Source organism: Vulpes vulpes, chromosome 1, assembly GCF_048418805.1.
Source record: "Vulpes vulpes isolate BD-2025 chromosome 1, VulVul3, whole genome shotgun sequence".
In the NCBI taxonomy this organism is placed as follows: Eukaryota; Metazoa; Chordata; class Mammalia; order Carnivora; family Canidae; genus Vulpes; species Vulpes vulpes.
Genome location: NC_132780.1, coordinates 47,350,046 through 47,362,519, shown reverse-complemented (window position 1 = coordinate 47,362,519; position 12,474 = coordinate 47,350,046). Strand labels below are relative to the sequence as shown.

The 12,474-nt window shown below is 40.1% G+C and overlaps 1 long non-coding RNA gene and 1 pseudogene across 1 annotated transcript; both read right to left on the bottom strand.

Annotated features, from left to right (window-relative positions):
- Positions 1 to 2,181: 2,181 nt before the first annotated feature.
- LOC140595441 (uncharacterized) lies at positions 2,182 to 8,009 on the bottom strand. The gene is made up of 2 exons (XR_011997053.1): positions 7,831 to 8,009; positions 2,182 to 5,214 (listed from the first exon to the last, which is right to left on the bottom strand). It is a non-coding gene; the product is annotated as an uncharacterized lncRNA (long non-coding RNA).
- LOC112908684 (U4 spliceosomal RNA) lies at positions 2,361 to 2,434 on the bottom strand (annotated as a pseudogene).
- Positions 8,010 to 12,474: the final 4,465 nt, after the last annotated feature.

Below are 12,474 nucleotides of genomic sequence, written 5' to 3'. Positions count from 1 at the left end.
TTAAGAAAGATATTCCTCTAGTAATGACCAAAGCTCACCACGGGTGGTGGTGAGGTGATTGGCATGAAACCAATGCAATCAGTTGGAATTCAGAGGTAAAAAAAATATAATTAGCTTACTTATGAGACAGTGAATCTTTTGATTTAATGGATGTGTGAATATTGAATCCATGATGGCTTTAAACCATGTCCACCAATTCTATGATACTCTTCCCTATAAGAAGTGGAATTTAATTCCCCTGCCCTTGAGAGTGGGGACATAGTGACTCATTTCCAGTAAACAGCATATATTGGACATGATGGTATATTAAGTTTGTAAAAGGCAAGGCAACTTCAGCCTTGCTGTCTGGGGTCTCTCACCCTGGAGGAAGATAGCATGATGGCATGAGAAGCATCAGCAGCCCATGGAGGAGCTATGTGGCAGAGAACTGAACCTTCCTGTCAACAGCCATGTGAGTGAGTCATCTTGGATACAGATCCTCCAGGTCCACTCAAGCCTTCTGATTATTGCAGTTCCCCACTGATATCTTGACTATAATGTCATGAGAGATTCAGAGTCAGAATGACTTAACTAAATCTTTTTTGAATTTCCTTTTTTTTTTTAAACTTCCTGACCCATAGAATCTCTGAGGTGATAATTGTTAAAAGCCTCTAATTTTGAAGGTAATTTGTTATGTAGCAATAAATACTAATACACCTCTGAGCCAAGCAGTACTTTTTCAATGTCTCTGAAATGGAGATTCATTGAAGTTAAATTGAGTTGAAGACTCAGGAAGGTCCTGGTGATAAGATGGAGGAAAAGATGTTCACTAAGTGTTAGATGGTTTGATCATATTAGGAAGAGAATTGGTGAGCATAAAAGTAGAGTTTTTGGGAAAGTTGCAAAAACAGCAGCAAAAACTATTGGAGGATTTTCCAGTAAAGATCACTGAAATTATTGAAGACGGCAACTGGTAAAAGAGGATTTTGATATTGATAGAAAAGGAGAAAATGGAACACATTTTCTTTTTTTTCCAATTTGTTAAGATTTTATTTATTTATTCATTAGAGTCACAGAGCAGCAGAGACACAGGCAGAGGGAGAAGCAGACTCCCTGTGGGGAGCCCGATGTGGGACTCGATCCCAGGATCCCAGGATCATGACCTGCGCCAGAGGAAGACACTCAACCACTGAGCCACCCAGGTGCCCTAAACACATTTTCAAGGGCATTTTCATTTACCAAAAATAGAACCTTAGGGGCAGTCACACATTAGATTTGGCAGTGAATATATTCAAAATAGAAAAACTTAATTCAAACCCAATTTGAATATCCCAGCAGAACTGAGGAATCCCTATTCTTGCTGTAAGAAAATTATTTTTCCAACGTCCCAGGATCTTGCAGTATCCCTTGAAATTTCCTTACACCCTGCCTATACCTAAATAATAATGAGGGACCTAAATAGAGCCTTTATTAATCTCTCTTTGAGCTTCTTATTTTGAGAGCATCATCTCTTTCTTGCTGGTAGAGTCGTTGGAGATTCTTGTGAAACCCAGTGTTGTTCCTTTGTCTACACCAGGGATTGGGCCTTATCAGTGGCAGGGTCACATTATTTTTATTTATGGTCCAGCAGAGTGTCCAGCCCACAGTAACTAGTTAATACAAGTTTAATAAATATATAAACAAACAAACTCAGAGTAGGTAGAATCAAAACATATAACAAGCAAGGGAGGGAGAGAAAACATATTTGTCAAAGGAGTGTACTCTGTGTGAATCTAAGAAGTAATACACTCCATCCCCAATATTATGGAACATGGGAATAATATAGGAAGCTGTATATCTTTCAATTCTTTTCAGATAAAACTTGACCTGTAAGGGTAAGAGCCCTGTTTAGAGCCTTCTTTTATCTTTTCAGTTTTCTCTTTCAGTTTTATAAACTTAAGAAGGCATTTAAACTTTTATATCCTTATTTCCTTCATCTACAAAACAGGGGTAACAATACCTATATCTAGGTGTTGTTATAGGGGTTTAATGAAATTATGTTTCTAAAGTATTTAGTGTAGGGTCAGACACTGGGACAAAACCCAGTAAATGAATGCTTTTCTGTTTTGTGGTTTTTTTTTTTTCTCAAGGCATAATGATTTCCCAAAAGACATACTAAGTTGAAAATTAAGTCAATATAAAAGCTTAAGCCAATGTATGCTATGGATAATCTTTCCTCCTTTATTCAATATTATAAATCTTGTAGTCCAAACATGTTAGTCCCGTCTGAGTCCCATACACTTGGACAATTACTCAATCAATAATTATATGTTGGACATTATAGGCTAGGCTTCTGCCTCAGGGCCTTTGCACTTCCTGTTTCTCTGTCTCAAAAGCTCTTCTCTCAGTTTTCAATTAGCAATAATCGTGCCTTGTATAAACCTCATTGGCTATGATACTGCCACTGCGCAAAGCTAAAAGCTCTTCTCCCAGATATTAACATGTCTCCATGACTCACTTTGCTCAGATTACTATGCAAGAGGTCTTCCCCTTTACTCACCTTTACTTTCCTTCATAAGCCTTATCACAATCTGGTATGTAGCATACCTACTCCTTGGTGTATTATCTGTCTTCCTAAACCCAATGTAAGATCCAGGAGTGTAGAGATTTGGTGTGTTCACTGCTGAGGCCCACTTTATAGAACAGTGCCTAGCACTTGATGGGCACACAATAAATACTTGAAGAATGAATGATTGAATAAAATTCTAGGAGTTGCAAGGATAGCAGTATGACATCACATCTTAATGACAGCATACAGCCTTCCTACATGCATTTGTCCATTTGTTTCTTCCCACCTACTGGAATATCCTAACTCCAATTATCAGATCCATATTGTTAAACTCCATGTTTTTAAAGTTAATCTTCAACTCCCAGCCCCAACTGTCAACTTTTCCCAGAAAGACTTGTTCATTCAGTGCAATTTTACATCAATATATCCCTTCTCTGACATCCCTTAGGATAAATAATTGAATGAGAAAAGCTATGTGATGGATTGCCTATGTTTAGGAAGGATAGTCTGTGCTTTGGTGGAGGCAATCTCTTTTAAATTGCTTCAGTCTCTAGTTTTGTAAGAACAAATACCTATAAACTCACCTGATGTTTGCAGCTGTGTCCTCCTTTTAGAGCCTCTTAGGCTGGCCCCATAGGTGAGGAGGGGCATGTACACTGCATGACTCAATTTCAAATATATTAACTTTCTGATTAGATAAGGGAAAGAGTATATATAATGTCATAATTCTATTCCAGACCCAGGAGACCTAAAAGATGACTCAGTCATCATGCAGAGGTGACAGGAACGTGAGGCATTTCCCAAGAGCCAGGGAATGAACAGAAATTTGGCTGTAGGATCAGATGGTCTGGGTTCAAATTCTCCTTCTCCTTCTCAACGAGCTCTGTGTTCTTGAGAAATTTGTTTAATTTTTTCAAAATTCAGTTTTCTCCTCTGAAAAATGGTAATATTTGGCCAACTTGCTACATAAGGATGATCTAGTGATTTGCTGTCTGTGAAATGGCTTCATGAGATATTAAGAGTTTTATATTAAGTAAAATTTACCTTTTATGTATTTTATGCCTAGATGCTGTGGTTTTAGTAAATAGCTCCTGCCTATCATAGCTAGGCAAACACCTAGGTAAGGGCTTTGATAGAACTAGAAGCTACTAAGCTTATTTGCCAGGGCTGCCATGACAAAATTCCACAGATTTGGTGGCTTAAATGACAGAAATTTATTGTCTCATGGGGCTGAAGGCCAGAAGTTCTAGGTCAAGGTGTCTGCAGTGTTGGTTCCCTCTGGGGACTGTGAGGGAGAATCCATGCCTCTCTCCAAGATTCTGGTGTTTTCCCAGAAAACATCTTTGGCTTCAGAAGCATCACCCTGATTTCTGTCTTCTTCATGGGGCATTTTTTCTACGTGCATATGACTGTCTTCAGATTTTCCCTTTTTGATAAAGACACTAGTCATAATGGATTAGGGGCCACCCTAATAACGTCATCTGAATTTAACTAGTTATATCTGTAACAAAGGGTTTAGGACTTCAACATATGAATCTTGGGGAGACACAATTCTACCCAAAACAATTGTGTACCCAGAACCCCCTGACTGATCAGATTCTTGAGAGGCAAAACTTTGTTTCTGAATTAATCTAATGTATCTTCCCTTAGGATATGTACTCTTTTGTCCAGCCAATAGACTTCTGTGATAACTTTCCTGGACAGCAGTGGTGAAAGGAAGAAAGAAGAGCAGCCTGCCCCCTGGGAAATAACACTCTATCTCTCCCACTGTTTAGAATCACCGGCATAAGGTGACTATGCAGAGTAACTTTTAGTTGGTTTTATTGTTGTTGTTAAACCCTCTACAGACAATGCATCCCTTTATTGCCAGCATCTAGGGCCTATTGCTCTCACTTTCCTGCTCTTGATAAACCATCACCAGACCTGCCCAGATAATCAGCTCATAGCAGGAACTGCATTAATAATTTCCCAGGAGGCTTCTCAGTGGCGATGCAAATAGTTTTACCAAGACTCATCCACAAGTGAGCACACATGCCCAGATATGCTTGTTAAGAAAAATTATCCAGGACTTGTACAAGAGAGTACACATAGTCTTTCAAAGACATACTGGGGTATAGTTTAACAAGCCCATCCAAAGACTATTTAACTGCTGTGGGAATGTACCTTTTATGGCTCTGCTCTTCTACTATTAATTAAAGACCCAGACTCCGTGAAGTTACATGTTAACTTGCAGGTTTTGTCTAGATGAGATGCAAATAATTCATGTCCAGTAGAAAAGATAACCACTTTAAGGCATATACTTAGCAGTATTATTATAACTTTCCTTCTTAAATGCCTATAAATACCCAGTTCCTCAAAATATTCTTTTAATCAAATTTATCATCTTAGTGGGGTCATAATTAATGAGTTAATACAACTTTGACGCCAGTCAAAATGCACCAATCTGCAATAGAAGAATGTGCTGCAGTCACATCCCAATTTTTATAGCGTGTGGCTCAGGTCCACTAGAACTGCTCAAGGTTCTGAAGTTTGGTAGATGAAGACACGGATATTTCTTCTGTTGAAGATATTCCTAGTTCTTCTCTCCTTCTCACTCCAGCCCTTGTCAATGCCTCTTCAGGTCAATGTTCCCCAGTCAGGGCAGGAAAGAGCAACAGAAGAGGGAAAGGGTAAGTTTTGTTCAATACCTGCACAAAAAGATTTAAAATAAGATTTTTGAGGATGTGAGGATGATCTGGCTGCAACGTCTGTCACCTCGTTGATCACTAGGGTTGATTTGTGTGATCTGCCTGGCTAGGTGGTTGTTCCCTTCCTTTCTCTTCATTCCATGTGCATCCCTTGAGAAGCTGCATGCTTGGTCAAGGAGGATGACCCTCCTGGATAGAGGAAGACCATTCTTCTGTCAAGGGTTTAATAGTAGCTGTACACCCCTACTGGAATCTCCAAACAAGCTCTCAAGGTCCATTTGTAGGAGAATGTAGGGTAGTCAAGCTTCTAAGACTCCAGACACATCCCAATGAGATGCTGCATGTGGCAGTCTGCCTTTCTTTTAAAATAAATAAAATAAGTAAGTAAAAGAAGTAAAAGAAAAAAAAAGTAGTAAGTAAAAGAAGAAAACTTTTGAGTAGAAAGTATAGGTTTTCCCTGCTGTCTGAAAGTAGAGTGTCAGGATGCCTGAGTGGCTCAGTGGTTTAGCGCCTGCCTTCAGCCCAGGGCATGATCCTGGGGTCCCAGGATCGAGTTCCATGTCGGGCTCCCTGCATGGAGCCTGCTTCTCCCTCTGCCTATGTCTCTGCCTCTCTGTGTGTGTGTCTTTCATGAATAAATAAATAAAATCTTAAAAAAATGAAAGTAGAGTGTCCTATGAACCCTTTCATAAGTCCAAATAGTGTAAAGCAAAGAAGCAATTACCATAACTTATCTGGAATTTTTTTTGAGTGCTTCTAGACCCCCAAAATAACCTCTCCTGAGGCTTTTCTGATACCCTAAGACACATCTTGCTAACGGATGCACAAAATAAATTGAGATAAAGCACTGATGATCACAGACATATTCAAAGCTCTGGCAGTTTGATGCTAAGTGATGAGTGTGGTTCCCAGGAAGGAATGGGTAGGGCTGCTCTTGCTCACTGCTTGGGGTGCATGCTGTCTCTCTACTGTTTCACTGCGAAGCAAAATTACATGCTATTTTTCCACAAAAGCAAACATCCTCTGGGGATTTCTTTTAGTTAGCAAAAGCAGGTACTAATGTGGGTCTTTTGTAAAAGTGAAATGGCATTAACATGAACTTTGAAAAGCTGGGGTGTGTGTGGGGGGGGACCAGTAGAGTGAAACATCTTCTAGTTGTACTGTATTCTTGCTGCATAATGAATGTTAATTTCTGGGCAGTTGGTGCCTGAATGGAGAGAGAGGATATGAACTCTTACTGGTGGAAACCCAGAAAAGTGACTAACTGGGAGGGCTGTCATTGGAAATTCATTTCCTCTAGAACTTTTTCCAGGATACCTGAGTATGTAGCTTCCTGTTTTTCCAAAAACCTAACCGAAGGAGATTGATCATGAAAAGAGGACAAATTCTACATTTCATTGAAATTAAAGCTTCTTTTTCAAGTTCCCAAATTGGTCATTGCTGTGTGCATTGCCAAGTTTTGGTTGTATAAGAGGATTGTTAAATTGGAAGCTTTGGTAGATACTCTTATGCACTAAATATCAGATCTCAAAGTGAGTTGCAGCACATCACCCTGTAGGACTTCAAAGAAGAGAATCAAAACTCAATTACTCCCCTAACCTTGTCAGGACTATAAAAGGGTCTAGATAGGAGGAGATAAGGGGAAGATTTGTGCTGAGCCCTACCCACCATCCCTTCCCTAAGAGAAGAGAAGCCCTACTCACCATCCCTTCCCTAAGGGATGCTTCCTCTTTAGAGAGGCTGTACCAAAACTACTCTGAGAGCTTGTCTTGTGTCCCCTGAGCTCAGAGCACACAGTGATTCTTCGATGTGGAATTTTAGCTTATCAGTAAAAAGTAGTTCTTCCATCTTCATCTCCATGGGTGGAGTATACCTCCCCTGCCCAGATTTATCAGATTTATCACTCTACCATGTGACTCAATTTGTAATGGGATGTTAACAGATGTGATTCGAGCACGGGCTTGGAATACACTTGCATGGTTGGGCATGCCTTCCTAATGCCTCTGCTTTTGACACAAGAGAAACATGCCTGGCTAGCCCCCTGGTCCAAGGAAAATGAAAGACATGTGGAACAGATATGCTCCAATCAATCTAGGTATAAGCACAAACTATTGTTCTTTTAAATCACCAAGGTCTGGAGTAGTTCATTATGCAGCATCATCGCAGTCAATGCTGACTAATATTTTGGCTAATTGCTTTGATGGTAGAGAAAAGGGGGGTTGCTGCTTGCTACATTGGAATCAGTCCCCACTCTCTGTTTGTCTGGAGAGATGCCCCATTGTTTTCTGTGGATTGAACGTGTGCTGTGTGCTGGAAAGAGACTGTGTGCATAGGGATTGTGTCAGGCAAGGCTGAGGGATTTGGCTGATAAAGAAATGCTGATCCCTTATTGGATTCAAGCTGTTTATTACTCACATAGCAAAAGCCAGAGTAGCAAATGGGCTAGTTTCCTGTGTCCCTTGTTCCACTGGATGACACCAGAGCAAAAAAGGTGCTAGATGATTACATGAATGATAAAGCATTCCTAGTGCTACCAAGCCTGTGCCCGGCTGTAGCTAAGTGGTTTTATAGCTTGCAGCTGTACCCTAAGCAGGAGCACAACAGAAATCCTCATACCTTGTCGGAATCCGGGAGGGAATGAGAAGCTGTTTCATGACAGTCTCCTGGGAAGATTGGGAGGCAAGTGAAAGATGGTTCTCCCAGCCGTTCCTTCCACTCCGTATATTATCATTAGTCTTTCAGCTCCAAAAAGTGTTTGAATGGACTGCTACCAGAAGTATTTTCAGATTCTGAAACTGCAAGCACATTTTCAAGTGCCAAGATGAAATCTACGGTAATAATAAAAACTAGCTCCATTTATAATTACAGAGATTATCAGAGATCTTTTTAAGGCACAGCCATGGATAGAAGTAATCACAAGGCAGAAAAATGTCTCCCTTTGCTTGTGCAGTATGTATATTTCTCTCACTAAAAGACTTGTTTATAGACTACTGTGAATAAAATCTCTTCTGGATAAAAGTTCACAAATAATAGTGAATTTTGGCAGAGGCTCCATGGTTGAGTTGGACTTTGCGAAAAAAAAAATTTCTACTTTTAAGGGAGATAATACAAATACAAATTTTAGTAAACTCTTGCATAAAGGTGCAGGCAGTATTTATTCAATTCAGGGTTGAAGCAAAGCACAGGCAATTCTATGGAAAATTTGACTGTCCTGTCCATATTTTGCAAAAATGCTATTCAAACGGCATGTGATGTCTTTTCTATTGACATCAAAGTAATTGTCAGGAAATTTTTCTTGTATTTCAGGCATTTATATTGTTTGAACTGAGCAATTAAAGGATTTTTGTTATTTTGATGGTATTTAGTCTTCAAATACTCTCACATTCAAAAAGCCCATCTTCAGTTTTATTTGAAGCACTGAAATCATATTTTAATTCTGAAGGAAAGGTCCTCCAAATTCTTGTTGACTTTTTAAGTAATCTATTGAATGAAGTCTACTTATTTTTTCTTACAGTTTTCAGGATCTTTAGCAATAGGATTATGCAAATGGGAGGAAAAGCAAATAGCGTTATTAAAGACTCCATTGCTTACAGAAACTCATTGAATGTGTTAAAGAAATGACAGAAAAATTTATCTCTTTAAGTGTCAAAGCTGCTCTTAAAAAGACAAACTTCCTTATGAACAGGAACAGAAATTCTGACTTGAAATGGATAATTATCACTGCCATGACTTACCATGACTGTCTTTTGAAATGGATTTTATTCCCTGGAGAATTCAATTATGTTGTGTGGATGTTACTAAATACTCTTACAGCATGGGTAGTGTTGAAGAAAGGTGGATTAAAAATTGATGATCATGCTCTTTTTTTATTTTTGTTTTTGGTCAGTGGACATTTAAAAAATTATTGAAGAGATTCAATGCAACTGTGAAGAATGGAAAATCAAGTTACATCATGAAAGATGGCATTATGCATTGCAGGAAACCAAATTTGAGGGGCAATGCCTAGAGTTGTCAGTTTTCTGTAAGCACGTGGTTAGTATCACTGCCCATAATGCTACTGTTGTGCATTAATGAATGTTCAGTAGACAAAAGAGCAAAGTAAGTCAGATGGGACCACTGAAATGGCACATAGTAGAAGCTATGTCATGGGCACAGAGTCTATAATAGCAAGAAATTTTATAAGCCAATTCTGCAAAACAAGTAACTGGTCAGGCTAGCCAAATCATCAGAGAAATATAATAAAAAAAAAGAAGTATGCAATCTAGATACTCATCAGCTTTGTCAGATAAACAACAAGTAATGTTTAAGTCTAGTGTATCCCAGACAATATTTTTTTATTACAATTTACAATGCATGGGCAATTCAAAATAATTAAAACGTACCTGAGTATTACAGATTTTTATTTGCTTTATCTGACAGCCTCAGGGAGGAGTCAAATGGAGGGTGACTCAGGGCTCTCCTAAGCTGTCCAATTTACTTAGGAGCCAATCTTTAGCAGAAGCAAAACATGAAATAAAAATATACGTGCTAGGGTAGCCCAGGTGGCTCAGTTGGTAAGCATCTGACCTTGGCTCAGGTCATGATCTCAGGGTCTGGGGATTGAGCCTGGCTTTAGGCTCCAAATTCTGTAGAGGGAGTCTGCTTGTCCTTCTTCCCATCCCCTTGATTGTGCTCTTTCTCTCAAATCAAGAAATAAAATCTTTAAAAAAAAATAGGTAGGCGCTAGAATGCTGGAGGTTGCCTAGTCCAACAGAAGAAATTTCATCACTCTGGATGGCCTGTTATAGCCATCTCAATAGCCTAACCCCAGAAAGGTCCCAGTAGATGGTCAATGCACTTGTTGCATAATCTCTCAATACCTTGTAGACATATTTTTAAAGTCACAGTTTCCACAAAACTCCTTTTTGGCTCTTGATGACTGTAGACAAAGTTAACCTCACGCTCTGGAAAATGCTTCCCTTGAAGGAGTTTGCTTTGAGCACTGAGGAGGAGTGTGGAATCCATATGCCTGAAGCTCGCCCATCCCTGGGGGCAGTTAAAGACAGAGTTGCATTTTTAGTGTTTCTTAAGTAGCAGCAGCATTTCCAATAACATATTCTCTAGTTAGAAGGGGTAAACTTCATTCAGAGAAATGTTCTCTAGGGCTTCCTGTCTTTCTAAAATGCTTCTCCTAATGGTCTCTCAAAAAATTACGTTTTCTGGTCCTGTTTTAATTTTACACCAAAACGCATGTTGCTGTATGTATCCTTGCATGATGTGGGGTTTAGCCAATCCTTAGACCATTGTTTTGGCTGCCAGTTACCATTAGGAGAAGTGATAAGGAAATCAAGAACAGCAGGTGAGAGTCACAGCAGAAATAGGACAGCCCTTCAGGTAGCGGGGATTCTTTTACAACGGGATGCTCTCTAAGGGAGGATACAGTGCGTCTAACCAGGAGCCTAGAGGTGCCTTGGATGCAATTTGAGTGGAGTCTTAAGTGGAAGCAAAATTCCTGATACACTGGTGTGAGAGAGAGAGAGAGAGAGAGAGAGAGAGAAAGAAAGAAAGAAAGAAAGAAAGAAAGAAAGAAAGAAAGAAAAGAGAAAGGAAGGAAGGAAGAAAGAAGGCAGGCAGGCTTTGGTAGAGAGAGCAGTGGATTGGTGCTCTTATAAACTTGTGTTATGACAGATCTGAGTTCAGGTTTTGGCAAAAAAAAAATAGCCCCTTCAAATGTATTTCTTCTCTCTCTCTCTCTCTCTCTCTCTCTCTCTCTCTCTCGGAGAGAGAGGCAGGGAAGGGGCAGATGGAGAGGGAAGAGAATCTTAAGCAGACTCCCTGCTGAGCAGGGAAACCGAGGAGGCCAGGATCAATCTCATGACTCTGAGATCATGACATGCCTGGAAATCAAGACTCAGACACTTAACAAACTGAGCCACCCAGATGCCCCAAATGTGTTTCTTCTTTTGGAAACGAGGTGAGAAGGATGCCTTTTTCACAAAACTACAGAGGACTAAACACACAGCCCTCAGTAAATGCTATTTGTTTTTCCTTCTGTTTAATCATGTCTCTGTAAAGTCATGCAATCTACAAATATTTATTGAGCACCAACCTTGTGTTGGCTAAAGAAAGACAAAAATGCAAGCTGTGAAATAAAATACATGTGTTTATTTGGGGTCTTAGAGATTGCAATCTGGGAGACACAGATTCGACATAATCAGAAAGGGAGCTCCAGAGAGACAAAGGAGGTTGAGTTTTTATAAGGGAACATGGAATCTATGTAAGTTGTTTTGAACAAAATGTCCGGTGTAGCTGCAGTTCCACCAACCTCTGAGTGATTGTGTGCTAGGTGTGGCGTTAGGTGCAAAGTCCATTTATGCCCATTTTAACATAGCACCCATATCCTGGCTTTTTAATTTAATTTAACTTTTATTTATTTTATTTCTTTTTAGAGAGGGAAAGAAGGAGAGAGAGAGAGAGAGAGAGAGAGAGAGAGAGAAAGAAAGAGGGCAGAGAGAGGCGGAGGGAGAGGGAGAGAGAAAATCTTACGTTGGCTCCACGCACAGCGCTGAGCCCGATGTGAGGCTCGATCTCACAACCCTGAGATCATGACCCGAGCTGAAACCAAGCTGCTGGCACTTACCTGACTGAGCCACTCAGGCGCCCCTTTTAAAAATTATTTATTTTTTTAGAGGGTGGGAGAGCCCATGTCTTGGGTTTCGGGGGAGGTCAGCAAAGATGCCAAGAATTTGAGACAGAAGATGTGCATGAGCCTCACTTCTTCAATGTCCTCCCGGCTGCATTTTAAATAACCCTCTTAGCAACACTTCCTGTATTCTCCTCTTTGTCACATGTGATGGCACTCTTGTAGGTGCCAGATGTACAATGAGGACCAAACTCCATACCTCCCAAATCAAAACCTCTGAATCCCATGATTCTCACCTTTTATTGCATTTACACTGGCAGATGAGACAGACATGCATTAGACCTGAGACCTAGAGTATAGCTGGGGTGCTTGACAGGAGAGAAGAGTATGATGCTGTCAGAATAGTAGGGCACTCAGGTAAACTTTCCCTGAGAAAGTTAAGACTGAGTGTAGATTCAGTATGAGTAGGAGACAGCTATGCCAGCAGGAACTGGTGTTGCAAAGTCAGGAGGGAGCAGGAGGCCTCCCCAGGAAAGGAGGAAGGCCGTCAAGGATGAAGCATATTGAAAAATATAACACAAAGTGGGAAGGGTTAGCAGATGGGTTGGTCTTATTGGCAAAGCTGAAGTAGCTGGTAT